General features: G+C 49.4%; 40 non-coding genes across 40 annotated transcripts; 34 read left to right on the top strand and 6 right to left on the bottom strand.

The window, feature by feature from the left end:
- Nucleotides 1-826: 826 nt before the first annotated feature.
- Nucleotides 827-913, top strand: trnay-gua (transfer RNA tyrosine (anticodon GUA)). The gene is given in 2 exon segments: nt 827-863; nt 878-913. It is a non-coding gene; the product is annotated as a tRNA-Tyr (tRNA).
- Nucleotides 914-1,319: 406 nt separating this feature from the next.
- Nucleotides 1,320-1,406, top strand: trnay-gua (transfer RNA tyrosine (anticodon GUA)). Its single transcript is given in 2 exon segments — nt 1,320-1,356; nt 1,371-1,406. It is a non-coding gene; the product is annotated as a tRNA-Tyr (tRNA).
- A 312-nt stretch (nt 1,407-1,718) lies between these two features.
- On the top strand, nt 1,719-1,791 carry trnar-acg (transfer RNA arginine (anticodon ACG)). Its single transcript has one exon. It is a non-coding gene; the product is annotated as a tRNA-Arg (tRNA).
- Nucleotides 1,792-2,216: 425 nt separating this feature from the next.
- trnae-uuc (transfer RNA glutamic acid (anticodon UUC)) lies at nt 2,217-2,288 on the top strand. The gene has a single exon. It is a non-coding gene; the product is annotated as a tRNA-Glu (tRNA).
- A 123-nt stretch (nt 2,289-2,411) lies between these two features.
- On the top strand, nt 2,412-2,498 carry trnay-gua (transfer RNA tyrosine (anticodon GUA)). Its single transcript is given in 2 exon segments — nt 2,412-2,448; nt 2,463-2,498. It is a non-coding gene; the product is annotated as a tRNA-Tyr (tRNA).
- A 406-nt stretch (nt 2,499-2,904) lies between these two features.
- On the top strand, nt 2,905-2,991 carry trnay-gua (transfer RNA tyrosine (anticodon GUA)). Its single transcript is given in 2 exon segments — nt 2,905-2,941; nt 2,956-2,991. It is a non-coding gene; the product is annotated as a tRNA-Tyr (tRNA).
- A 312-nt stretch (nt 2,992-3,303) lies between these two features.
- On the top strand, nt 3,304-3,376 carry trnar-acg (transfer RNA arginine (anticodon ACG)). The gene has a single exon. It is a non-coding gene; the product is annotated as a tRNA-Arg (tRNA).
- A 425-nt stretch (nt 3,377-3,801) lies between these two features.
- trnae-uuc (transfer RNA glutamic acid (anticodon UUC)) lies at nt 3,802-3,873 on the top strand. Its single transcript has one exon. It is a non-coding gene; the product is annotated as a tRNA-Glu (tRNA).
- Nucleotides 3,874-3,996: 123 nt separating this feature from the next.
- trnay-gua (transfer RNA tyrosine (anticodon GUA)) lies at nt 3,997-4,083 on the top strand. The gene is given in 2 exon segments: nt 3,997-4,033; nt 4,048-4,083. It is a non-coding gene; the product is annotated as a tRNA-Tyr (tRNA).
- A 406-nt stretch (nt 4,084-4,489) lies between these two features.
- trnay-gua (transfer RNA tyrosine (anticodon GUA)) lies at nt 4,490-4,576 on the top strand. The gene is given in 2 exon segments: nt 4,490-4,526; nt 4,541-4,576. It is a non-coding gene; the product is annotated as a tRNA-Tyr (tRNA).
- A 312-nt stretch (nt 4,577-4,888) lies between these two features.
- Nucleotides 4,889-4,961, top strand: trnar-acg (transfer RNA arginine (anticodon ACG)). The gene has a single exon. It is a non-coding gene; the product is annotated as a tRNA-Arg (tRNA).
- A 425-nt stretch (nt 4,962-5,386) lies between these two features.
- Nucleotides 5,387-5,458, top strand: trnae-uuc (transfer RNA glutamic acid (anticodon UUC)). The gene has a single exon. It is a non-coding gene; the product is annotated as a tRNA-Glu (tRNA).
- A 264-nt stretch (nt 5,459-5,722) lies between these two features.
- On the bottom strand, nt 5,723-5,794 carry trnae-cuc (transfer RNA glutamic acid (anticodon CUC)). Its single transcript has one exon. It is a non-coding gene; the product is annotated as a tRNA-Glu (tRNA).
- Nucleotides 5,795-6,074: 280 nt separating this feature from the next.
- trnay-gua (transfer RNA tyrosine (anticodon GUA)) lies at nt 6,075-6,161 on the top strand. The gene is given in 2 exon segments: nt 6,075-6,111; nt 6,126-6,161. It is a non-coding gene; the product is annotated as a tRNA-Tyr (tRNA).
- Nucleotides 6,162-7,307: 1,146 nt separating this feature from the next.
- Nucleotides 7,308-7,379, bottom strand: trnae-cuc (transfer RNA glutamic acid (anticodon CUC)). Its single transcript has one exon. It is a non-coding gene; the product is annotated as a tRNA-Glu (tRNA).
- A 280-nt stretch (nt 7,380-7,659) lies between these two features.
- trnay-gua (transfer RNA tyrosine (anticodon GUA)) lies at nt 7,660-7,746 on the top strand. Its single transcript is given in 2 exon segments — nt 7,660-7,696; nt 7,711-7,746. It is a non-coding gene; the product is annotated as a tRNA-Tyr (tRNA).
- A 406-nt stretch (nt 7,747-8,152) lies between these two features.
- Nucleotides 8,153-8,239, top strand: trnay-gua (transfer RNA tyrosine (anticodon GUA)). The gene is given in 2 exon segments: nt 8,153-8,189; nt 8,204-8,239. It is a non-coding gene; the product is annotated as a tRNA-Tyr (tRNA).
- A 312-nt stretch (nt 8,240-8,551) lies between these two features.
- On the top strand, nt 8,552-8,624 carry trnar-acg (transfer RNA arginine (anticodon ACG)). Its single transcript has one exon. It is a non-coding gene; the product is annotated as a tRNA-Arg (tRNA).
- Nucleotides 8,625-9,244: 620 nt separating this feature from the next.
- trnay-gua (transfer RNA tyrosine (anticodon GUA)) lies at nt 9,245-9,331 on the top strand. The gene is given in 2 exon segments: nt 9,245-9,281; nt 9,296-9,331. It is a non-coding gene; the product is annotated as a tRNA-Tyr (tRNA).
- Nucleotides 9,332-9,385: 54 nt separating this feature from the next.
- On the bottom strand, nt 9,386-9,457 carry trnae-cuc (transfer RNA glutamic acid (anticodon CUC)). The gene has a single exon. It is a non-coding gene; the product is annotated as a tRNA-Glu (tRNA).
- A 1,172-nt stretch (nt 9,458-10,629) lies between these two features.
- trnar-acg (transfer RNA arginine (anticodon ACG)) lies at nt 10,630-10,702 on the top strand. The gene has a single exon. It is a non-coding gene; the product is annotated as a tRNA-Arg (tRNA).
- A 425-nt stretch (nt 10,703-11,127) lies between these two features.
- trnae-uuc (transfer RNA glutamic acid (anticodon UUC)) lies at nt 11,128-11,199 on the top strand. The gene has a single exon. It is a non-coding gene; the product is annotated as a tRNA-Glu (tRNA).
- A 123-nt stretch (nt 11,200-11,322) lies between these two features.
- Nucleotides 11,323-11,409, top strand: trnay-gua (transfer RNA tyrosine (anticodon GUA)). Its single transcript is given in 2 exon segments — nt 11,323-11,359; nt 11,374-11,409. It is a non-coding gene; the product is annotated as a tRNA-Tyr (tRNA).
- Nucleotides 11,410-11,815: 406 nt separating this feature from the next.
- On the top strand, nt 11,816-11,902 carry trnay-gua (transfer RNA tyrosine (anticodon GUA)). The gene is given in 2 exon segments: nt 11,816-11,852; nt 11,867-11,902. It is a non-coding gene; the product is annotated as a tRNA-Tyr (tRNA).
- Nucleotides 11,903-12,214: 312 nt separating this feature from the next.
- On the top strand, nt 12,215-12,287 carry trnar-acg (transfer RNA arginine (anticodon ACG)). The gene has a single exon. It is a non-coding gene; the product is annotated as a tRNA-Arg (tRNA).
- A 425-nt stretch (nt 12,288-12,712) lies between these two features.
- On the top strand, nt 12,713-12,784 carry trnae-uuc (transfer RNA glutamic acid (anticodon UUC)). Its single transcript has one exon. It is a non-coding gene; the product is annotated as a tRNA-Glu (tRNA).
- A 123-nt stretch (nt 12,785-12,907) lies between these two features.
- Nucleotides 12,908-12,994, top strand: trnay-gua (transfer RNA tyrosine (anticodon GUA)). The gene is given in 2 exon segments: nt 12,908-12,944; nt 12,959-12,994. It is a non-coding gene; the product is annotated as a tRNA-Tyr (tRNA).
- A 54-nt stretch (nt 12,995-13,048) lies between these two features.
- On the bottom strand, nt 13,049-13,120 carry trnae-cuc (transfer RNA glutamic acid (anticodon CUC)). The gene has a single exon. It is a non-coding gene; the product is annotated as a tRNA-Glu (tRNA).
- Nucleotides 13,121-13,893: 773 nt separating this feature from the next.
- trnay-gua (transfer RNA tyrosine (anticodon GUA)) lies at nt 13,894-13,980 on the top strand. The gene is given in 2 exon segments: nt 13,894-13,930; nt 13,945-13,980. It is a non-coding gene; the product is annotated as a tRNA-Tyr (tRNA).
- A 1,303-nt stretch (nt 13,981-15,283) lies between these two features.
- On the top strand, nt 15,284-15,355 carry trnae-uuc (transfer RNA glutamic acid (anticodon UUC)). Its single transcript has one exon. It is a non-coding gene; the product is annotated as a tRNA-Glu (tRNA).
- A 123-nt stretch (nt 15,356-15,478) lies between these two features.
- Nucleotides 15,479-15,565, top strand: trnay-gua (transfer RNA tyrosine (anticodon GUA)). The gene is given in 2 exon segments: nt 15,479-15,515; nt 15,530-15,565. It is a non-coding gene; the product is annotated as a tRNA-Tyr (tRNA).
- A 54-nt stretch (nt 15,566-15,619) lies between these two features.
- Nucleotides 15,620-15,691, bottom strand: trnae-cuc (transfer RNA glutamic acid (anticodon CUC)). The gene has a single exon. It is a non-coding gene; the product is annotated as a tRNA-Glu (tRNA).
- A 280-nt stretch (nt 15,692-15,971) lies between these two features.
- Nucleotides 15,972-16,058, top strand: trnay-gua (transfer RNA tyrosine (anticodon GUA)). The gene is given in 2 exon segments: nt 15,972-16,008; nt 16,023-16,058. It is a non-coding gene; the product is annotated as a tRNA-Tyr (tRNA).
- A 406-nt stretch (nt 16,059-16,464) lies between these two features.
- trnay-gua (transfer RNA tyrosine (anticodon GUA)) lies at nt 16,465-16,551 on the top strand. The gene is given in 2 exon segments: nt 16,465-16,501; nt 16,516-16,551. It is a non-coding gene; the product is annotated as a tRNA-Tyr (tRNA).
- A 312-nt stretch (nt 16,552-16,863) lies between these two features.
- trnar-acg (transfer RNA arginine (anticodon ACG)) lies at nt 16,864-16,936 on the top strand. Its single transcript has one exon. It is a non-coding gene; the product is annotated as a tRNA-Arg (tRNA).
- Nucleotides 16,937-17,361: 425 nt separating this feature from the next.
- On the top strand, nt 17,362-17,433 carry trnae-uuc (transfer RNA glutamic acid (anticodon UUC)). Its single transcript has one exon. It is a non-coding gene; the product is annotated as a tRNA-Glu (tRNA).
- A 123-nt stretch (nt 17,434-17,556) lies between these two features.
- trnay-gua (transfer RNA tyrosine (anticodon GUA)) lies at nt 17,557-17,643 on the top strand. The gene is given in 2 exon segments: nt 17,557-17,593; nt 17,608-17,643. It is a non-coding gene; the product is annotated as a tRNA-Tyr (tRNA).
- Nucleotides 17,644-17,697: 54 nt separating this feature from the next.
- Nucleotides 17,698-17,769, bottom strand: trnae-cuc (transfer RNA glutamic acid (anticodon CUC)). The gene has a single exon. It is a non-coding gene; the product is annotated as a tRNA-Glu (tRNA).
- A 773-nt stretch (nt 17,770-18,542) lies between these two features.
- Nucleotides 18,543-18,629, top strand: trnay-gua (transfer RNA tyrosine (anticodon GUA)). Its single transcript is given in 2 exon segments — nt 18,543-18,579; nt 18,594-18,629. It is a non-coding gene; the product is annotated as a tRNA-Tyr (tRNA).
- A 312-nt stretch (nt 18,630-18,941) lies between these two features.
- On the top strand, nt 18,942-19,014 carry trnar-acg (transfer RNA arginine (anticodon ACG)). The gene has a single exon. It is a non-coding gene; the product is annotated as a tRNA-Arg (tRNA).
- Nucleotides 19,015-19,941: the final 927 nt, after the last annotated feature.

The raw sequence follows: 19,941 nt of genomic DNA, 5'->3' as shown, positions 1-19,941 counted from the left end.
GCTGCAACTTCTAAGGCTAGCCTTTTCCTCTTGGAGAGAATCTCTTACTCTGGATCACAGTTCTTCCACTGAGAAGCTGTTCAGTCAAACACCAACAAGACGCGTATAAACACCAGCAAGTCGTTCCTACAGTAGGCCAGTGGCGCAATGGATAACGCGTCTGACTACGGATCAGAAGATTCTAGCTTCGACTCCTGGCTGGCTCGAACGATTGTTTTTGCTTTGCTTTCAGCCTTTAATTATTAAATTGATTTATGTTTCTTATAAATTGACAGTCCAACCATAGGCTGTTTTGTCTGCGAGATAGCGCTTACCATTCATTACGGTGCGTGTTTTCAAATGCATCACATGAGTACTGTCACAGGGACCTTGCTTTAATGAGCAGTTTTAAGTATCTATTATGTGATCACAAGAATGGGATAAAGTTTCACCCCCTGGGCGAAACAAATGACAGCTTCTTCCATTGAGTCTGTTAAAACTGAATTCGGTAAACAATGCCTTCGGATCATACCCATATTTTTAAAGGGGACGATCACACACTGAAAGCCAAAGGGCTCAACAGAACCCTGCCCTTGTACGTACCACATGGATGAAAAACACCCCCACAAGCTTGCTTGATAGGTGCAGGAATTCCCATATGGTCTAGCGGTCAGGATTCCTGGTTTTCACCCAGGTGGCCCGGGTTTGACTCCCAATATGGGAAGTTGTGATTGTTTTGGCTTCCCTTACTGAACAGCCAGCGCTTCGGTCTGCGGCAAAAGCACTTTTAGCCGGCAGTGGAGCTGCAGCAACCTGATAGGTTGAGGTTCTGTTGCTCACCTGCGTGCCTTCGATAGCTCAGCTGGTAGAGCGGAGGACTGTAGGTGGAAGGTTGGCAATCCTTAGGTCGCTGGTTCGACTCCGGCTCGAAGGAGGTCCCTTTTCACATGCAAACCCTTTCTTGGCTAAGTTGCAAGGCAAAAGCATGTTCCCTGACCGGGAATCAAATCCGGGCCGCGGCGGTGAGAGCGCCGAATCCTAACCACTAGACCACCAGGGAAGGACTTTTCGATGAGCCTTCTAAATCCTGACTGTGGGCCTCTACCGTGTTTTGCTGCAACTTCTCAAGCTAGACCACTAAGGCTAGCCTTTTTGTCCTGGAGAGAGTCTCTGACTCTGGATCACAGTTCTTCCACTGAGAAACAGTCCAGTCAATTACCAACAAGACGTGTAAACACCTGCAAGGCGCCAGACCGGTGGGCCAGTGGCCTAATGGAAAACGCGTCTGACTATGGATCAGAAATTTCTGATAGGTTGAGCTTTCGTTCGTAATCTCTGTGCCTTCGATAGCTCAGCTGGTAGAGCGGAGGACTGTAGGTGAAAGGTTGGCAATCCTTAGGTCGCTGGTTCGACTCCGGCTCGAAGGAGGTCCCTTTTCACATGCAAACCCTTTCTTGGCTAAGTTGCAAGGCAAAAGCATGTTCCCTGACCGGGAATCAAATCCGGGCCGCGGCGGTGAGAGCGCCGAATCCTAACCACTAGACCACCAGGGAAGGACTTTCTTATTCGCCTCCTAAATCCTGGCTGTTGGCCTCTACCAGATTTTGCTGCAACTTCTAAGGCTAGCCTTTTCCTCCTGGAGAGAATCTCTTACTCTGGATCACAGTTCTTCCACTGAGAAGCTGTTCAGTCAAACACCAACAAGACGCGTATAAACACCAGCAAGTTGTTCCTACAGTGGGCCAGTGGCGCAATGGATAACGCGTCTGACTACGGATCAGAAGATTCTAGGTTCGACTCCTGGCTGGCTCGAACGATTGTTTTTGCTTTGCTTTCAGCCTTTAATTATTAAATTGATTTATGTTTCTTATAAATTGACAGTCCAACCATAGGCTGTTTTGTCTGCGAGATAGCGCTTACCATTCATTACCGTGCGTGTTTTCAAATGCATCGCATAAGTACTGTCACAGGGACCTTGCTTTAATGAGCAGTTTTAAGTATCTATTATGTGATCACAAGAATGGGATAAAGTTTCACCCCCTGGGCGAAACAAATGACAGCTTCTTCCATTGAGTCTGTTAAAACTGAATTCGGTAAACAATGCCTTCGGATCATACCCATATTTTTAAAGGGGACGATCACACACTGAAAGCCAAAGGGCTCAACAGAACCCTGCCCTTGTACGTACCACATGGATGAAAAACACCCCCACAAGCCTGCTTGATAGGTGCAGGAATTCCCATATGGTCTAGCGGTCAGGATTCCTGGTTTTCACCCAGGCGGCCCGGGTTCGACTCCCGGTATGGGAAGTTGTGATTGTTTTGGCTTCCCTTACTGAACAGCCAGCGCTTCGGTCTGCGGCAAAAGCACTTTTAGCCGGCAGTGGAGCTGCAGCAACCTGATAGGTTGAGGTTCTGTTGCTCACCTGCGTGCCTTCGATAGCTCAGCTGGTAGAGCGGAGGACTGTAGGTGGAAGGTTGGCAATCCTTAGGTCGCTGGTTCGACTCCGGCTCGAAGGAGGTCCCTTTTCACATGCAAACCCTTTCTTGGCTAAGTTGCAAGGCAAAAGCATGTTCCCTGACCGGGAATCAAATCCGGGCCGCGGCGGTGAGAGCGCCGAATCCTAACCACTAGACCACCAGGGAAGGACTTTTCGATGAGCCTTCTAAATCCTGACTGTGGGCCTCTACCGTGTTTTGCTGCAACTTCTCAAGCTAGACCACTAAGGCTAGCCTTTTTGTCCTGGAGAGAGTCTCTGACTCTGGATCACAGTTCTTCCACTGAGAAACAGTCCAGTCAATTACCAACAAGACGTGTAAACACCTGCAAGGCGCCAGACCGGTGGGCCAGTGGCCTAATGGAAAACGCGTCTGACTATGGATCAGAAATTTCTGATAGGTTGAGCTTTCGTTCGTAATCTCTGTGCCTTCGATAGCTCAGCTGGTAGAGCGGAGGACTGTAGGTGAAAGGTTGGCAATCCTTAGGTCGCTGGTTCGACTCCGGCTCGAAGGAGGTCCCTTTTCACATGCAAACCCTTTCTTGGCTAAGTTGCAAGGCAAAAGCATGTTCCCTGACCGGGAATCAAATCCGGGCCGCGGCGGTGAGAGCGCCGAATCCTAACCACTAGACCACCAGGGAAGGACTTTCTTATTCGCCTCCTAAATCCTGGCTGTTGGCCTCTACCAGATTTTGCTGCAACTTCTAAGGCTAGCCTTTTCCTCCTGGAGAGAATCTCTTACTCTGGATCACAGTTCTTCCACTGAGAAGCTGTTCAGTCAAACACCAACAAGACGCGTATAAACACCAGCAAGTTGTTCCTACAGTGGGCCAGTGGCGCAATGGATAACGCGTCTGACTACGGATCAGAAGATTCTAGGTTCGACTCCTGGCTGGCTCGAACGATTGTTTTTGCTTTGCTTTCAGCCTTTAATTATTAAATTGATTTATGTTTCTTATAAATTGACAGTCCAACCATAGGCTGTTTTGTCTGCGAGATAGCGCTTACCATTCATTACCGTGCGTGTTTTCAAATGCATCGCATAAGTACTGTCACAGGGACCTTGCTTTAATGAGCAGTTTTAAGTATCTATTATGTGATCACAAGAATGGGATAAAGTTTCACCCCCTGGGCGAAACAAATGACAGCTTCTTCCATTGAGTCTGTTAAAACTGAATTCGGTAAACAATGCCTTCGGATCATACCCATATTTTTAAAGGGGACGATCACACACTGAAAGCCAAAGGGCTCAACAGAACCCTGCCCTTGTACGTACCACATGGATGAAAAACACCCCCACAAGCCTGCTTGATAGGTGCAGGAATTCCCATATGGTCTAGCGGTCAGGATTCCTGGTTTTCACCCAGGCGGCCCGGGTTCGACTCCCGGTATGGGAAGTTGTGATTGTTTTGGCTTCCCTTACTGAACAGCCAGCGCTTCGGTCTGCGGCAAAAGCACTTTTAGCCGGCAGTGGAGCTGCAGCAACCTGATAGGTTGAGGTTCTGTTGCTCACCTGCGTGCCTTCGATAGCTCAGCTGGTAGAGCGGAGGACTGTAGGTGGAAGGTTGGCAATCCTTAGGTCGCTGGTTCGACTCCGGCTCGAAGGAGGTCCCTTTTCACATGCAAACCCTTTCTTGGCTAAGTTGCAAGGCAAAAGCATGTTCCCTGACCGGGAATCAAATCCGGGCCGCGGCGGTGAGAGCGCCGAATCCTAACCACTAGACCACCAGGGAAGGACTTTTCGATGAGCCTTCTAAATCCTGACTGTGGGCCTCTACCGTGTTTTGCTGCAACTTCTCAAGCTAGACCACTAAGGCTAGCCTTTTTGTCCTGGAGAGAGTCTCTGACTCTGGATCACAGTTCTTCCACTGAGAAACAGTCCAGTCAATTACCAACAAGACGTGTAAACACCTGCAAGGCGCCAGACCGGTGGGCCAGTGGCCTAATGGAAAACGCGTCTGACTATGGATCAGAAATTTCTGATAGGTTGAGCTTTCGTTCGTAATCTCTGTGCCTTCGATAGCTCAGCTGGTAGAGCGGAGGACTGTAGGTGAAAGGTTGGCAATCCTTAGGTCGCTGGTTCGACTCCGGCTCGAAGGAGGTCCCTTTTCACATGCAAACCCTTTCTTGGCTAAGTTGCAAGGCAAAAGCATGTTCCCTGACCGGGAATCAAATCCGGGCCGCGGCGGTGAGAGCGCCGAATCCTAACCACTAGACCACCAGGGAAGGACTTTCTTATTCGCCTCCTAAATCCTGGCTGTTGGCCTCTACCAGATTTTGCTGCAACTTCTAAGGCTAGCCTTTTCCTCCTGGAGAGAATCTCTTACTCTGGATCACAGTTCTTCCACTGAGAAGCTGTTCAGTCAAACACCAACAAGACGCGTATAAACACCAGCAAGTTGTTCCTACAGTGGGCCAGTGGCGCAATGGATAACGCGTCTGACTACGGATCAGAAGATTCTAGGTTCGACTCCTGGCTGGCTCGAACGATTGTTTTTGCTTTGCTTTCAGCCTTTAATTATTAAATTGATTTATGTTTCTTATAAATTGACAGTCCAACCATAGGCTGTTTTGTCTGCGAGATAGCGCTTACCATTCATTACCGTGCGTGTTTTCAAATGCATCGCATAAGTACTGTCACAGGGACCTTGCTTTAATGAGCAGTTTTAAGTATCTATTATGTGATCACAAGAATGGGATAAAGTTTCACCCCCTGGGCGAAACAAATGACAGCTTCTTCCATTGAGTCTGTTAAAACTGAATTCGGTAAACAATGCCTTCGGATCATACCCATATTTTTAAAGGGGACGATCACACACTGAAAGCCAAAGGGCTCAACAGAACCCTGCCCTTGTACGTACCACATGGATGAAAAACACCCCCACAAGCCTGCTTGATAGGTGCAGGAATTCCCATATGGTCTAGCGGTCAGGATTCCTGGTTTTCACCCAGGCGGCCCGGGTTCGACTCCCGGTATGGGAAGTTGTGATTGTTTTGGCTTCCCTTACTGAACAGCCAGCGCTTCGGTCTGCGGCAAAAGCACTTTTAGCCGGCAGTGGAGCTGCAGCAACCTGATAGGTTGAGGTTCTGTTGCTCACCTGCGTGCCTTCGATAGCTCAGCTGGTAGAGCGGAGGACTGTAGGTGGAAGGTTGGAAATCCTTACGTCGCTGGTTCGACTCCGGCTCGAAGGAGGTCATTTTTCACATGCAAACACTTTCTTGGCTGTGTTGGAGGGAAAAAGACTGTTCCCTGACCGGGAATCGAACCCGGGCCGCGGCGGTGAGAGCGCCGAATCCTAACCACTAGACCACCAGGGAAGGACTTTTCGATGAGCCTTCTAAATCCTGACTGTGGGCCTCTACCGTGTTTTGCTGCAACTTCTCAAGCTAGACCACTAAGGCTAGCCTTTTTGTCCTGGAGAGAGTCTCTGACTCTGGATCACAGTTCTTCCACTGAGAAACAGTCCAGTCAATTACCAACAAGACGTGTAAACACCTGCAAGGCGCCAGACCGGTGGGCCAGTGGCCTAATGGAAAACGCGTCTGACTATGGATCAGAAATTTCTGATAGGTTGAGCTTTCGTTCGTAATCTCTGTGCCTTCGATAGCTCAGCTGGTAGAGCGGAGGACTGTAGGTGAAAGGTTGGCAATCCTTAGGTCGCTGGTTCGACTCCGGCTCGAAGGAGGTCCCTTTTCACATGCAAACCCTTTCTTGGCTAAGTTGCAAGGCAAAAGCATGTTCCCTGACCGGGAATCAAATCCGGGCCGCGGCGGTGAGAGCGCCGAATCCTAACCACTAGACCACCAGGGAAGGACTTTCTTATTCGCCTCCTAAATCCTGGCTGTTGGCCTCTACCAGATTTTGCTGCAACTTCTAAGGCTAGCCTTTTCCTCCTGGAGAGAATCTCTTACTCTGGATCACAGTTCTTCCACTGAGAAGCTGTTCAGTCAAACACCAACAAGACGCGTATAAACACCAGCAAGTCGTTCCTACAGTAGGCCAGTGGCGCAATGGATAACGCGTCTGACTACGGATCAGAAGATTCTAGCTTCGACTCCTGGCTGGCTCGAACGATTGTTTTTGCTTTGCTTTCAGCCTTTAATTATTAAATTGATTTATGTTTCTTATAAATTGACAGTCCAACCATAGGCTGTTTTGTCTGCGAGATAGCGCTTACCATTCATTACGGTGCGTGTTTTCAAATGCATCACATAAGTACTGTCACAGGGACCTTGCTTTAATGAGCAGTTTTAAGTATCTATTATGTGATCACAAGAATGGGATAAAGTTTCACCCCCTGGGCGAAACAAATGACAGCTTCTTCCATTGAGTCTGTTAAAACTGAATTCGGTAAACAATGCCTTCGGATCATACCCATATTTTTAAAGGGGACGATCACACACTGAAAGCCAAAGGGCTCAACAGAACCCTGCCCTTGTACGTACCACATGGATGAAAAACACCCCCACAAGCTTGCTTGATAGGTGCAAGAATTCCCATATGGTCTAGCGGTCAGGATTCCTGGTTTTCACCCAGGTGGCCCGGGTTCGACTCCCAATATGGGAAGTTGTGATTGTTTTGGCTTCCCTTACTGAACAGCCAGCGCTTCGGTCTGCGGCAAAAGCACTTTTAGCCGGCAGTGGAGCTGCAGCAACCTGATAGGTTGAGGTTCTGTTGCTCACCTGCGTGCCTTCGATAGCTCAGCTGGTAGAGCGGAGGACTCTAGGTGGAAGGTTGGAAATCCTTAGGTTGCTGGTTCGACTCCGGCTCGAAGGAGGTCATTTTTCACATGCAAACACTTTCTTGGCTGTGTTGGAGGGAAAAAGACTGTTCCCTGACCGGGAATTGAACCCGGGCCGCGGCGGTGAGAGCACCGAATCCTAACCACTAGACCACCAGGGAAGGACTTTTCGATGAGCCTTCTAAATCCTGACTGTGGGCCTCTACCGTGTTTTGCTGCAACTTCTCAAGCTAGACCACTAAGGCTAGCCTTTTTGTCCTGGAGAGAGTCTCTGACTCTGGATCACAGTTCTTCCACTGAGAAACAGTCCAGTCAATTACCAACAAGACGTGTAAACACCTGCAAGGCGCCAGACCGGTGGGCCAGTGGCCTAATGGAAAACGCGTCTGACTATGGATCAGAAATTTCTGATAGGTTGAGCTTTCGTTCGTCATCTCTGTGCCTTCGATAGCTCAGCTGGTAGAGCGGAGGACTGTAGGTGAAAGGTTGGCAATCCTTAGGTCGCTGGTTCGACTCCGGCTCGAAGGAAGACCCTTTTCACATGCAAACCCTTTCTTGGCTAAGTTGCAAGGCAAAAGCATGTTCCCTGACCGGGAATCAAATCCGGGCCGCGGCGGTGAGAGCGCCGAATCCTAACCACTAGACCACCAGGGAAGGACTTTTCGATGAGCCTTCTAAATCCTGACTGTGGGCCTCTACCGTGTTTTGCTGCAACTTCTCAAGCTAGACCACTAAGGCTAGCCTTTTTGTCCTGGAGAGAGTCTCTGACTCTGGATCACAGTTCTTCCACTGAGAAACAGTCCAGTCAATTACCAACAAGACGTGTAAACACCTGCAAGGCGCCAGACCGGTGGGCCAGTGGCCTAATGGAAAACGCGTCTGACTATGGATCAGAAATTTCTGATAGGTTGAGCTTTCGTTCGTAACCTCTGTGCCTTCGATAGCTCAGCTGGTAGAGCGGAGGACTGTAGGTGAAAGGTTGGCAATCCTTAGGTCGCTGGTTCGACTCCGGCTCGAAGGAGGTCCCTTTTCACATGCAAACCCTTTCTTGGCTAAGTTGCAAGGCAAAAGCATGTTCCCTGACCGGGAATCAAATCCGGGCCGCGGCGGTGAGAGCGCCGAATCCTAACCACTAGACCACCAGGGAAGGACTTTCTTATTCGCCTCCTAAATCCTGGCTGTTGGCCTCTACCAGATTTTGCTGCAACTTCTAAGGCTAGCCTTTTCCTCCTGGAGAGAATCTCTTACTCTGGATCACAGTTCTTCCACTGAGAAGCTGTTCAGTCAAACACCAACAAGACGCGTATAAACACCAGCAAGTTGTTCCTACAGTGGGCCAGTGGCGCAATGGATAACGCGTCTGACTACGGATCAGAAGATTCTAGGTTCGACTCCTGGCTGGCTCGAACGATTGTTTTTGCTTTGCTTTCAGCCTTTAATTATTAAATTGATTTATGTTTCTTATAAATTGACAGTCCAACCATAGGCTGTTTTGTCTGCGAGATAGCGCTTACCATTCATTACCGTGCGTGTTTTCAAATGCATCGCATAAGTACTGTCACAGGGACCTTGCTTTAATGAGCAGTTTTAAGTATCTATTATGTGATCACAAGAATGGGATAAAGTTTCACCCCCTGGGCGAAACAAATGACAGCTTCTTCCATTGAGTCTGTTAAAACTGAATTCGGTAAACAATGCCTTCGGATCATACCCATATTTTTAAAGGGGACGATCACACACTGAAAGCCAAAGGGCTCAACAGAACCCTGCCCTTGTACGTACCACATGGATGAAAAACACCCCAACAAGCCTGATCGATAGGTGCAGGAATTCCCATATGTTCTAGCGGTCAGGATTTCTGGTTTTCACCCAGGCGGCCCGGGTTCGACTCCCGGTATGGGAAGTTGTGATTGTTTTGGCTTCCCTTACTGAACAGCCAGCGCTTCGGTCTGCGGCAAAAGCACTTTTAGCCGGCAGTGGAGCTGCAGCAACCTGATAGGTTGAGGTTCTGTTGCTCACCTGCGTCCCTTCGATAGCTCAGCTGGTAGAGCGGAGGACTGTAGGTGGAAGTTTGGAAATCCTTAGGTCGCTGGTTCGACTCCGGCTCGAAGGAGGTCATTTTTCACATGCAAACACTTTCTTGGCTGTGTTGGAGGGAAAAAGACTGTTCCCTGACCGGGAATCGAACCCGGGCCGCGGCGGTGAGAGCGCCGAATCCTAACCACTAGACCACCAGGGAAGGACTTTTCGATGAGCCTTCTAAATCCTGACTGTGGGCCTCTACCGTGTTTTGCTGCAACTTCTCAAGCTAGACCACTAAGGCTAGCCTTTTTGTCCTGGAGAGAGTCTCTGACTCTGGATCACAGTTCTTCCACTGAGAAACAGTCCAGTCAATTACCAACAAGACGTGTAAACACCTGCAAGGCGCCAGACCGGTGGGCCAGTGGCCTAATGGAAAACGCGTCTGACTATGGATCAGAAATTTCTGATAGGTTGAGCTTTCGTTCGTAATCTCTGTGCCTTCGATAGCTCAGCTGGTAGAGTGGAGGACTGTAGGTGAAAGGTTGGCAATCCTTAGGTCGCTGGTTCGACTCCGGCTCGAAGGAGGTCCCTTTTCACATGCAAACCCTTTCTTGGCTAAGTTGCAAGGCAAAAGCATGTTCCCTGACCGGGAATCAAATCCGGGCCGCGGCGGTGAGAGCGCCGAATCCTAACCACTAGACCACCAGGGAAGGACTTTTTGATGAGCCTTCTAAATCCTGACTGTGGGCCTCTACCGTGTTTTGCTGCAACTTCTCAAGCTAGACCACTAAGGCTAGCCTTTTTATCCTGGAGAGAGTCTCTGACTCTGGATCACAGTTCTTCCACTGAGAAACAGTCCAGTCAATTACCAACAAGACGTGTAAACACCTGCAAGGCGCCAGACCGGTGGGCCAGTGGCCTAATGGAAAACGCGTCTGACTATGGATCAGAAATTTCTGATAGGTTGAGCTTTCGTTCGTAATCTCTGTGCCTTCAATAGCTCAGCTGGTAGAGCGGAGGACTGTAGGTGAAAGGTTGGCAATCCTTAGGTCGCTGGTTCGACTCCGGCTCGAAGGAGGTCCCTTTTCACATGCAAACCCTTTCTTGGCTAAGTTGCAAGGCAAAAGCATGTTCCCTGACCGGGAATCAAATCTGGGCCGCGGCGGTGAGAGCGCCGAATCCTAACCACTAGACCACCAGGGAAGGACTTTCTTATTCGCCTCCTAAATCCTGGCTGTTGGCCTCTACCAGATTTTGCTGCAACTTCTAAGGCTAGCCTTTTCCTCCTGGAGAGAATCTCTTACTCTGGATCACAGTTCTTCCACTGAGAAACTGTTCAGTCAAACACCAACAAGACGCGTATAAACACCAGCAAGTCGTTCCTACAGTGGGCCAGTGGCGCAATGGATAACGCGTCTGACTACGGATCAGAAGATTCTAGGTTCGACTCCTGGCTGGCTTGAACGATTGTTTTTGCTTTGCTTTCAGCCTTTAATTATTAAATTGATTTATGTTTCTTATAAATTGACAGTCCAACCATAGGCTGTTTTGTCTGCGAGATAGCGCTTACCATTCATTACCGTGCGTGTTTTCAAATGCATCGCATAAGTACTGTCACAGGGACCTTGCTTTAATGAGCAGTTTTAAGTATCTATTATGTGATCACAAGAATGGGATAAAGTTTCACCCCCTGGGCGAAACAAATGACAGCTTCTTCCATTGAGTCTGTTAAAACTGAATTCGGTAAACAATGCCTTCGGATCATACCCATATTTTTAAAGGGGACGATCACACACTGAAAGCCAAAGGGCTCAACAGAACCCTGCCCTTGTACGTACCACATGGATGAAAAACACCCCCACAAGCCTGCTTGATAGGTGCAGGAATTCCCATATGGTCTAGCGGTCAGGATTCCTGGTTTTCACCCAGGCGGCCCGGGTTCGACTCCCGGTATGGGAAGTTGTGATTGTTTTGGCTTCCCTTACTGAACAGCCAGCGCTTCGGTCTGCGGCAAAAGCACTTTTAGCCGGCAGTGGAGCTGCAGCAACCTGATAGGTTGAGGTTCTGTTGCTCACCTGCGTGCCTTCGATAGCTCAGCTGGTAGAGCGGAGGACTGTAGGTGGAAGGTTGGCAATCCTTAGGTCGCTGGTTCGACTCCGGCTCGAAGGAGGTCCCTTTTCACATGCAAACCCTTTCTTGGCTAAGTTGCAAGGCAAAAGCATGTTCCCTGACCGGGAATCAAATCCGGGCCGCGGCGGTGAGAGCGCCGAATCCTAACCACTAGACCACCAGGGAAGGACTTTTCGATGAGCCTTCTAAATCCTGACTGTGGGCCTCTACCGTGTTTTGCTGCAACTTCTCAAGCTAGACCACTAAGGCTAGCCTTTTTGTCCTGGAGAGAGTCTCTGACTCTGGATCACAGTTCTTCCACTGAGAAACAGTCCAGTCAATTACCAACAAGACGTGTAAACACCTGCAAGGCGCCAGACCGGTGGGCCAGTGGCCTAATGGAAAACGCGTCTGACTATGGATCAGAAATTTCTGATAGGTTGAGCTTTCGTTCGTAATCTCTGTGCCTTCGATAGCTCAGCTGGTAGAGCGGAGGACTGTAGGTGAAAGGTTGGCAATCCTTAGGTCGCTGGTTCGACTCCGGCTCGAAGGAGGTCCCTTTTCACATGCAAACCCTTTCTTGGCTAAGTTGCAAGGCAAAAGCATGTTCCCTGACCGGGAATCAAATCCGGGCCGCGGCGGTGAGAGCGCCGAATCCTAACCACTAGACCACCAGGGAAGGACTTTCTTATTCGCCTCCTAAATCCTGGCTGTTGGCCTCTACCAGATTTTGCTGCAACTTCTAAGGCTAGCCTTTTCCTCCTGGAGAGAATCTCTTACTCTGGATCACAGTTCTTCCACTGAGAAGCTGTTCAGTCAAACACCAACAAGACGCGTATAAACACCAGCAAGTCGTTCCTAAAGTGGGCCAGTGGCGCAATGGATAACGCGTCTGACTACGGATCAGAAGATTCTAGGTTCGACTCCTGGCTGGCTCGAACGATTGTTTTTGCTTTGCTTTCAGCCTTTAATTATTAAATTGATTTATGTTTCTTATAAATTGACAGTCCAACCATAGGCTGTTTTGTCTGCGAGATAGCGCTTACCATTCATTACCGTGCGTGTTTTCAAATGCATCGCATAAGTACTGTCACAGGGACCTTGCTTTAATGAGCAGTTTTAAGTATCTATTATGTGATCACAAGAATGGGATAAAGTTTCACCCCCTGGGCGAAACAAATGACAGCTTCTTCCATTGAGTCTGTTAAAACTGAATTCGGTAAACAATGCCTTCGGATCATACCCATATTTTTAAAGGGGACGATCACACACTGAAAGCCAAAGGGCTCAACAGAACCCTGCCCTTGTACGTACCACATGGATGAAAAACACCCCCACAAGCCTGCTTGATAGGTGCAGGAATTCCCATATGGTCTAGCGGTCAGGATTCCTGGTTTTCACCCAGGCGGCCCGGGTTCGACTCCCGGTATGGGAAGTTGTGATTGTTTTGGCTTCCCTTACTGAACAGCCAGCGCTTCGGTCTGCGGCAAAAGCACTTTTAGCCGGCAGTGGAGCTGCAGCAACCTGATAGGTTGAGGTTCTGTTGCTCACCTGCGTGCCTTCGATAGCTCAGCTGGTAGAGCGGAGGACTGTAGGTGGAAGGTTGGAAATCCTTAGGTCGCTGGTTCGACTCCGGCTCGAAGGAGGTCATTTTTCACATGCAAACACTTTCTTGGCTGTGTTGGAGGGAAAAAGACTGTTCCCTGACCGGGAATCGAACCCGGGCCGCGGCGGTGAGAGCGCCGAATCCTAACCACTAGACCACCAGGGAAGGACTTTTCGATGAGCCTTCTAAATCCTGACTGTGGGCCTCTACCGTGTTTTGCTGCAACTTCTCAAGCTAGACCACTAAGGCTAGCCTTTTTGTCCTGGAGAGAGTCTCTGACTCTGGATCACAGTTCTTCCACTGAGAAACAGTCCAGTCAATTACCAACAAGACGTGTAAACACCTGCAAGGCGCCAGACCGGTGGGCCAGTGGCCTAATGGAAAACGCGTCTGACTATGGATCAGAAATTTCTGATAGGTTGAGCTTTCGTTCGTAATCTCTGTACCTTCGATAGCTCAGCTGGTAGAGTGGAGGACTGTAGGTGAAAGGTTGGCAATCCTTAGGTCGCTGGTTCGACTCCGGCTCGAAGGAGGTCCCTTTTCACATGCAAACCCTTTCTTGGCTAAGTTGCAAGGCAAAAGCATGTTCCCTGACCGGGAATCAAATCCGGGCCGCGGCGGTGAGAGCGCCGAATCCTAACCACTAGACCACCAGGGAAGGACTTTTCGATGAGCCTTCTAAATCCTGACTGTGGGCCTCTACCGTGTTTTGCTGCAACTTCTCAAGCTAGACCACTAAGGCTAGCCTTTTTGTCCTGGAGAGAGTCTCTGACTCTGGATCACAGTTCTTCCACTGAGAAACAGTCCAGTCAATTACCAACAAGACGTGTAAACACCTGCAAGGCGCCAGACCGGTGGGCCAGTGGCCTAATGGAAAACGCGTCTGACTATGGATCAGAAATTTCTGATAGGTTGAGCTTTCGTTCGTAATCTCTGTGCCTTCGATAGCTCAGCTGGTAGAGCGGAGGACTGTAGGTGAAAGGTTGGCAATCCTTAGGTCGCTGGTTCGACTCCGGCTCGAAGGAGGTCCCTTTTCACATGCAAACCCTTTCTTGGCTAAGTTGCAAGGCAAAAGCATGTTCCCTGACCGGGAATCAAATCCGGGCTGCGGCGGTGAGAGCGCCGAATCCTAACCACTAGACCACCAGGGAAGGACTTTTCGATGAGCCTTCTAAATCCTGACTGTGGGCCTCTACCGTGTTTTGCTGCAACTTCTCAAGCTAGACCACTAAGGCTAGCCTTTTTGTCCTGGAGAGAGTCTCTGACTCTGGATCACAGTTCTTCCACTGAGAAACAGTCCAGTCAATTACCAACAAGACGTGTAAACACCTGCAAGGCGCCAGACCGGTGGGCCAGTGGCCTAATGGAAAACGCGTCTGACTATGGATCAGAAATTTCTGATAGGTTGAGCTTTTGTTCGTAATCTCTGTGCCTTCGATAGCTCAGCTGGTAGAGCGGAGGACAGTAGGTGAAAGGTTGGCAATCCTTAGGTCGCTGGTTCGACTCCGGCTCGAAGGAGGTCCCTTTTCACATGCAAACCCTTTCTTGGCTAAGTTGCAAGGCAAAAGCATGTTCCCTGACCGGGAATCAAATCCGGGCCGCGGCGGTGAGAGCGCCGAATCCTAACCACTAGACCACCAGGGAAGGACTTTCTTATTCGCCTCCTAAATCCTGGCTGTTGGCCTCTACCAGATTTTGCTGCAACTTCTAAGGCTAGCCTTTTCCTCCTGGAGAGAATCTCTTACTCTGGATCACAGTTCTTCCACTGAGAAGCTGTTCAGTCAAACACCAACAAGACGCGTATAAACACCAGCAAGTCGTTCCTACAGTGGGCCAGTGGCGCAATGGATAACGCGTCTGACTAAGGATCAGAAGATTCTAGGTTCGACTCCTGGCTGGCTCGAACGATTGTTTTTGCTTTGCTTTCAGCCTTTAATTATTAAATTGATTTATGTTTCTTATAAATTGACAGTCCAACCATAGGCTGTTTTGTCTGCGAGATAGCGCTTACCATTCATTACCGTGCGTGTTTTCAAATGCATCGCATAAGTACTGTCACAGGGACCTTGCTTTAATGAGCAGTTTTAAGTATCTATTATGTGATCACAAGAATGGGATAAAGTTTCACCCCCTGGGCGAAACAAATGACAGCTTGTTCCATTGAGTCTGTTAAAACTGAATTCGGTAAACAATGCCTTCGGATCATACCCATATTTTTAAAGGGGACGATCACACACTGAAAGCCAAAGGGCTCAACAGAACCCTGCCCTTGTACGTACCACATGGATGAAAAACACCCCCACAATCCTGCTTGATAGGTGCAGGAATTCCCTTATGGTCTAGCGGTCAGGATTCCTGGTTTTCACCCAGGCGGCCCGGGTTCGACTCCCGGTATGGGAAGTTGTAATTGTTTTGGCTTCCCTTACTGAACAGCCAGCGCTTCGGTCTGCGGCAAAAGCACTTTTAGCCGGCAGTGGAGCTGCAGCAACCTGATAGGTTGAGGTTCTGTTGCTCACCTGCGTGCCTTCGATAGCTCAGCTGGTAGAGCGGAGGACTGTAGGTGGAAGGTTGGAAATCCTTAGGTCGCTGGTTCGACTCCGGCTCGAAGGAGGTCATTTTTCACATGCAAACACTTTCTTGGCTGTGTTGGAGGGAAAAAGACTGTTCCCTGACCGGGAATCGAACCCGGGCCGCGGCGGTGAGAGCGCCGAATCCTAACCACTAGACCACCAGGGAAGGACTTTTTGATGAGCCTTCTAAATCCTGACTGTGGGCCTCTACCGTGTTTTGCTGCAACTTCTCAAGCTAGACCACTAAGGCTAGCCTTTTTGTCCTGGAGAGAGTCTCTGACTCTGGATCACAGTTCTTCCACTGAGAAACAGTCCAGTCAATTACCAACAAGACGTGTAAACACCTGCAAGGCGCCAGACCGGTGGGCCAGTGGCCTAATGGAAAACGCGTCTGACTATGGATCAGAAATTTCTGATAGGTTGAGCTTTCGTTCGTAATCTCTGTGCCTTCGATAGCTCAGCTGGTAGAGCGGAGGACTGTAGGTGAAAGGTTGGCAATCCTTAGGTCGCTGGTTCGACTCCGGCTCGAAGGAGGTCCCTTTTCACATGCAAACCCTTTCTTGGCTAAGTTGCAAGGCAAAAGCATGTTCCCTGACCGGGAATCAAATCCGGGCCGCGGCGGTGAGAGCGCCGAATCCTAACCACTAGACCACCAGGGAAGGACTTTTCGATGAGCCTTCTAAATCCTGACTGTGGGCCTCTACCGTGTTTTGCTGCAACTTCTCAAGCTAGACCACTAAGGCTAGCCTTTTTGTCCTGGAGAGAGTCTCTGACTCTGGATCACAGTTCTTCCACTGAGAAACAGTCCAGTCAATTACCAACAAGACGTGTAAACACCTGCAAGGCGCCAGACCGGTGGGCCAGTGGCCTAATGGAAAACGCGTCTGACTATGGATCAGAAATTTCTGATAGGTTGAGCTTTCGTTCGTAATCTCTGTGCCTTCGATAGCTCAGCTGGTAGAGCGGAGGACTGTAGGTGAAAGGTTGGCAATCCTTAGGTCGCTGGTTCGACTCCGGCTCGAAGGAGGTCCCTTTTCACATGCAAACCCTTTCTTGGCTAAGTTGCAAGGCAAAAGCATGTTCCCTGACCGGGAATCAAATCCGGGCCGCGGCGGTGAGAGCGCCGAATCCTAACCACTAGACCACCAGGGAAGGACTTTCTTATTCGCCTCCTAAATCCTGGCTGTTGGCCTCTACCAGATTTTGCTGCAACTTCTAAGGCTAGCCTTTTCCTCCTGGAGAGAATCTCTTACTCTGGATCACAGTTCTTCCACTGAGAAGCTGTTCAGTCAAACACCAACAAGACGCGTATAAACACCAGCAAGTTGTTCCTACAGTGGGCCAGTGGCGCAATGGATAACGCGTCTGACTACGGATCAGAAGATTCTAGGTTCGACTCCTGGCTGGCTCGAACCATTGTTTTTGCTTTGCTTTCAGCCTTTAATTATTAAATTGATTTATGTTTCTTATAAATTGACAGTCCAACCATAGGCTGTTTTGTCTGCGAGATAGCGCTTACCATTCATTACCGTGCGTGTTTTCAAATGCATCGCATAAGTACTGTCACAGGGACCTTGCTTTAATGAGCAGTTTTAAGTATCTATTATGTGATCACAAGAATGGGATAAAGTTTCACCCCCTGGGCGAAACAAATGACAGCTTCTTCCATTGAGTCTGTTAAAACTGAATTCGGTAAACAATGCCTTCGGATCATACCCATATTTTTAAAGGGGACGATCACACACTGAAAGCCAAAGGGCTCAACAGAACCCTGCCCTTGTACGTACCACATGGATGAAAAACACCCCCACAAGCCTGCTTGATAGGTGCAGGAATTCCCATATGGTCTAGCGGTCAGGATTCCTGGTTTTCACCCAGGCGGCCCGGGTTCGACTCCCGGTATGGGAAGTTGTGATTCTTTTGGCTTCCCTTACTGAACAGCCAGCGCTTCGGTCTGCGGCAAAAGCAGTTTTAGCCGGCAGTGGAGCTGCAGCAACCTGATAGGTTGAGGTTCTGTTGCTCACCTGCGTGCCTTCGATAGCTCAGCTGGTAGAGCGGAGGACTGTAGGTGGAAGGTTGGAAATCCTTAGGTCGCTGGTTCGACTCCGGCTCGAAGGAGGTCACTTTTCACATGCAAACACTTTCTTGGCTGTGTTGGAGGGAAAAAGACTGTTCCCTGACCGGGAATCGAACCCGGGCCGCGGCGGTGAGAGCGCCGAATCCTAACCACTAGACCACCAGGGAAGGACTTTTCGATGAGCCTTCTAAATCCTGACTGTGGGCCTCTACCGTGTTTTGCTGCAACTTCTCAAGCTAGACCACTAAGGCTAGCCTTTTTGTCCTGGAGAGAGTCTCTGACTCTGGATCACATTTCTTCCACTGAGAAACAGTCCAGTCAATTACCAACAAGATGTGTAAACACCTGCAAGGCGCCAGACCGGTGGGCCAGTGGCCTAATGGAAAACGCGTCTGACTATGGATCAGAAATTTCTGATAGGTTGAGCTTTCGTTCGTAATCTCTGTACCTTCGATAGCTCAGCTGGTAGAGCGGAGGACTGTAGGTGAAAGGTTGGCAATTCTTAGGTCGCTGGTTCGACTCCGGCTCGAAGGAGGTCCCTTTTCACATGCAAACCCTTTCTTGGCTAAGTTGCAAGGCAAAAGCATGTTCCCTGACCGGGAATCAAATCCGGGCCGCGGCGGTGAGAGCGCCGAATCCTAACCACTAGACCACTAGGGAAGGACTTTTCGATGAGCCTTCTAAATCCTGACTGTGGGCCTCTACCGTGTTTTGCTGCAACTTCTCAAGCTAGACCACTAAGGCTAGCCTTTTTGTCCTGGAGAGAGTCTCTGACTCTGGATCACAGTTCTTCCACTGAGAAACAGTCCAGTCAATTACCAACAAGACGTGTAAACACCTGCAAGGCGCCAGACCGGTGGGCCAGTGGCCTAATGGAAAACGCGTCTGACTATGGATCAGAAATTTCTGATAGGTTGAGCTTTCGTTCATAATCTCTGTGCCTTCGATAGCTCAGCTGGTAGAGCGGAGGACTGTAGGTGAAAGGTTGGCAATCCTTAGGTCGCTGGTTCGACTCCGGCTCGAAGGAGGTCCCTTTTCACATGCAAACCCTTTCTTGGCTAAGTTGCAAGGCAAAAGCATGTTCCCTGACCGGGAATCAAATCCGGGCCGCGGCGGTGAGAGCGCCGAATCCTAACCACTAGACCACCAGGGAAGGACTTTCTTATTCGCCTCCTAAATCCTGGCTGTTGGCCTCTACCAGATTTTGCTGCAACTTCTAAGGCTAGCCTTTTCCTCCTGGAGAGAATCTCTTACTCTGGATCACAGTTCTTCCACTGAGAAGCTGTTCAGTCAAACACCAACAAGACGCGTATAAACACCAGCAAGTCGTTCCTAAAGTGGGCCAGTGGCGCAATGGATAACGCGTCTGACTACGGATCAGAAGATTCTAGGTTCGACTCCTGGCTGGCTCGAACGATTGTTTTTGCTTTGCTTTCAGCCTTTAATTATTAAATTGATTTATGTTTCTTATAAATTGACAGTCCAACCATAGGCTGTTTTGTCTGCGAGATAGCGCTTACCATTCATTACCGTGCGTGTTTTCAAATGCATCGCATAAGTACTGTCACAGGGACCTTGCTTTAATGAGCAGTTTTAAGTATCTATTATGTGATCACAAGAATGGGATAAAGTTTCACCCCCTGGGCGAAACAAATGACAGCTTCTTCCATTGAGTCTGTTAAAACTGAATTCGGTAAACAATGCCTTCGGATCATACCCATATTTTTAAAGGGGACGATCACACACTGAAAGCCAAAGGGCTCAACAGAACCCTGCCCTTGTACGTACCACATGGATGAAAAACACCCCCACAAGCCTGCTTGATAGGTGCAGGAATGCCCATATGGTCTAGCGGTCAGGATTCCTGGTTTTCACCCAGGCGGCCCGGGTTGGACTCCCGGTATGGGAAGTTGTGATTGTTTTGGCTTCCCTTACTGAACAGCCAGCGCTTCGGTCTGCGGCAAAAGCACTTTTAGCCGGCAGTGGAGCTGCAGCAACCTGATAGGTTGAGGTTCTGTTGCTCACCTGCGTGCCTTCGATAGCTCAGCTGGTAGAGCGGAGGACTGTAGGTGGAAGGTTGGAAATCCTTAGTTTGCTGGTTCGACTCCGGCTCGAAGGAGGTCATTTTTCACATGCAAACACTTTCTTGGCTGTGTTGGAGGGAAAAAGACTGTTCCCTGACCGGGAATCGAACCCGGGCCGCGTCGAGAGCGCCGAACCCTAACCACTAGACCACCAGGGAAGGACTTTTCGATGAGCCATCTAAATCCTGACTGTGGGCCTCTACCGTGTTTTGCTGCAACTTCTCAAGCTAGACCACTAAGGCTAGCCTTTTTGTC

This window comes from Pseudorasbora parva, chromosome 6, assembly GCF_024679245.1.
Source record: "Pseudorasbora parva isolate DD20220531a chromosome 6, ASM2467924v1, whole genome shotgun sequence".
In the NCBI taxonomy this organism is placed as follows: domain Eukaryota; kingdom Metazoa; phylum Chordata; class Actinopteri; order Cypriniformes; family Gobionidae; genus Pseudorasbora; species Pseudorasbora parva.
This window is presented reverse-complemented; position numbering and strand designations above follow the sequence as displayed.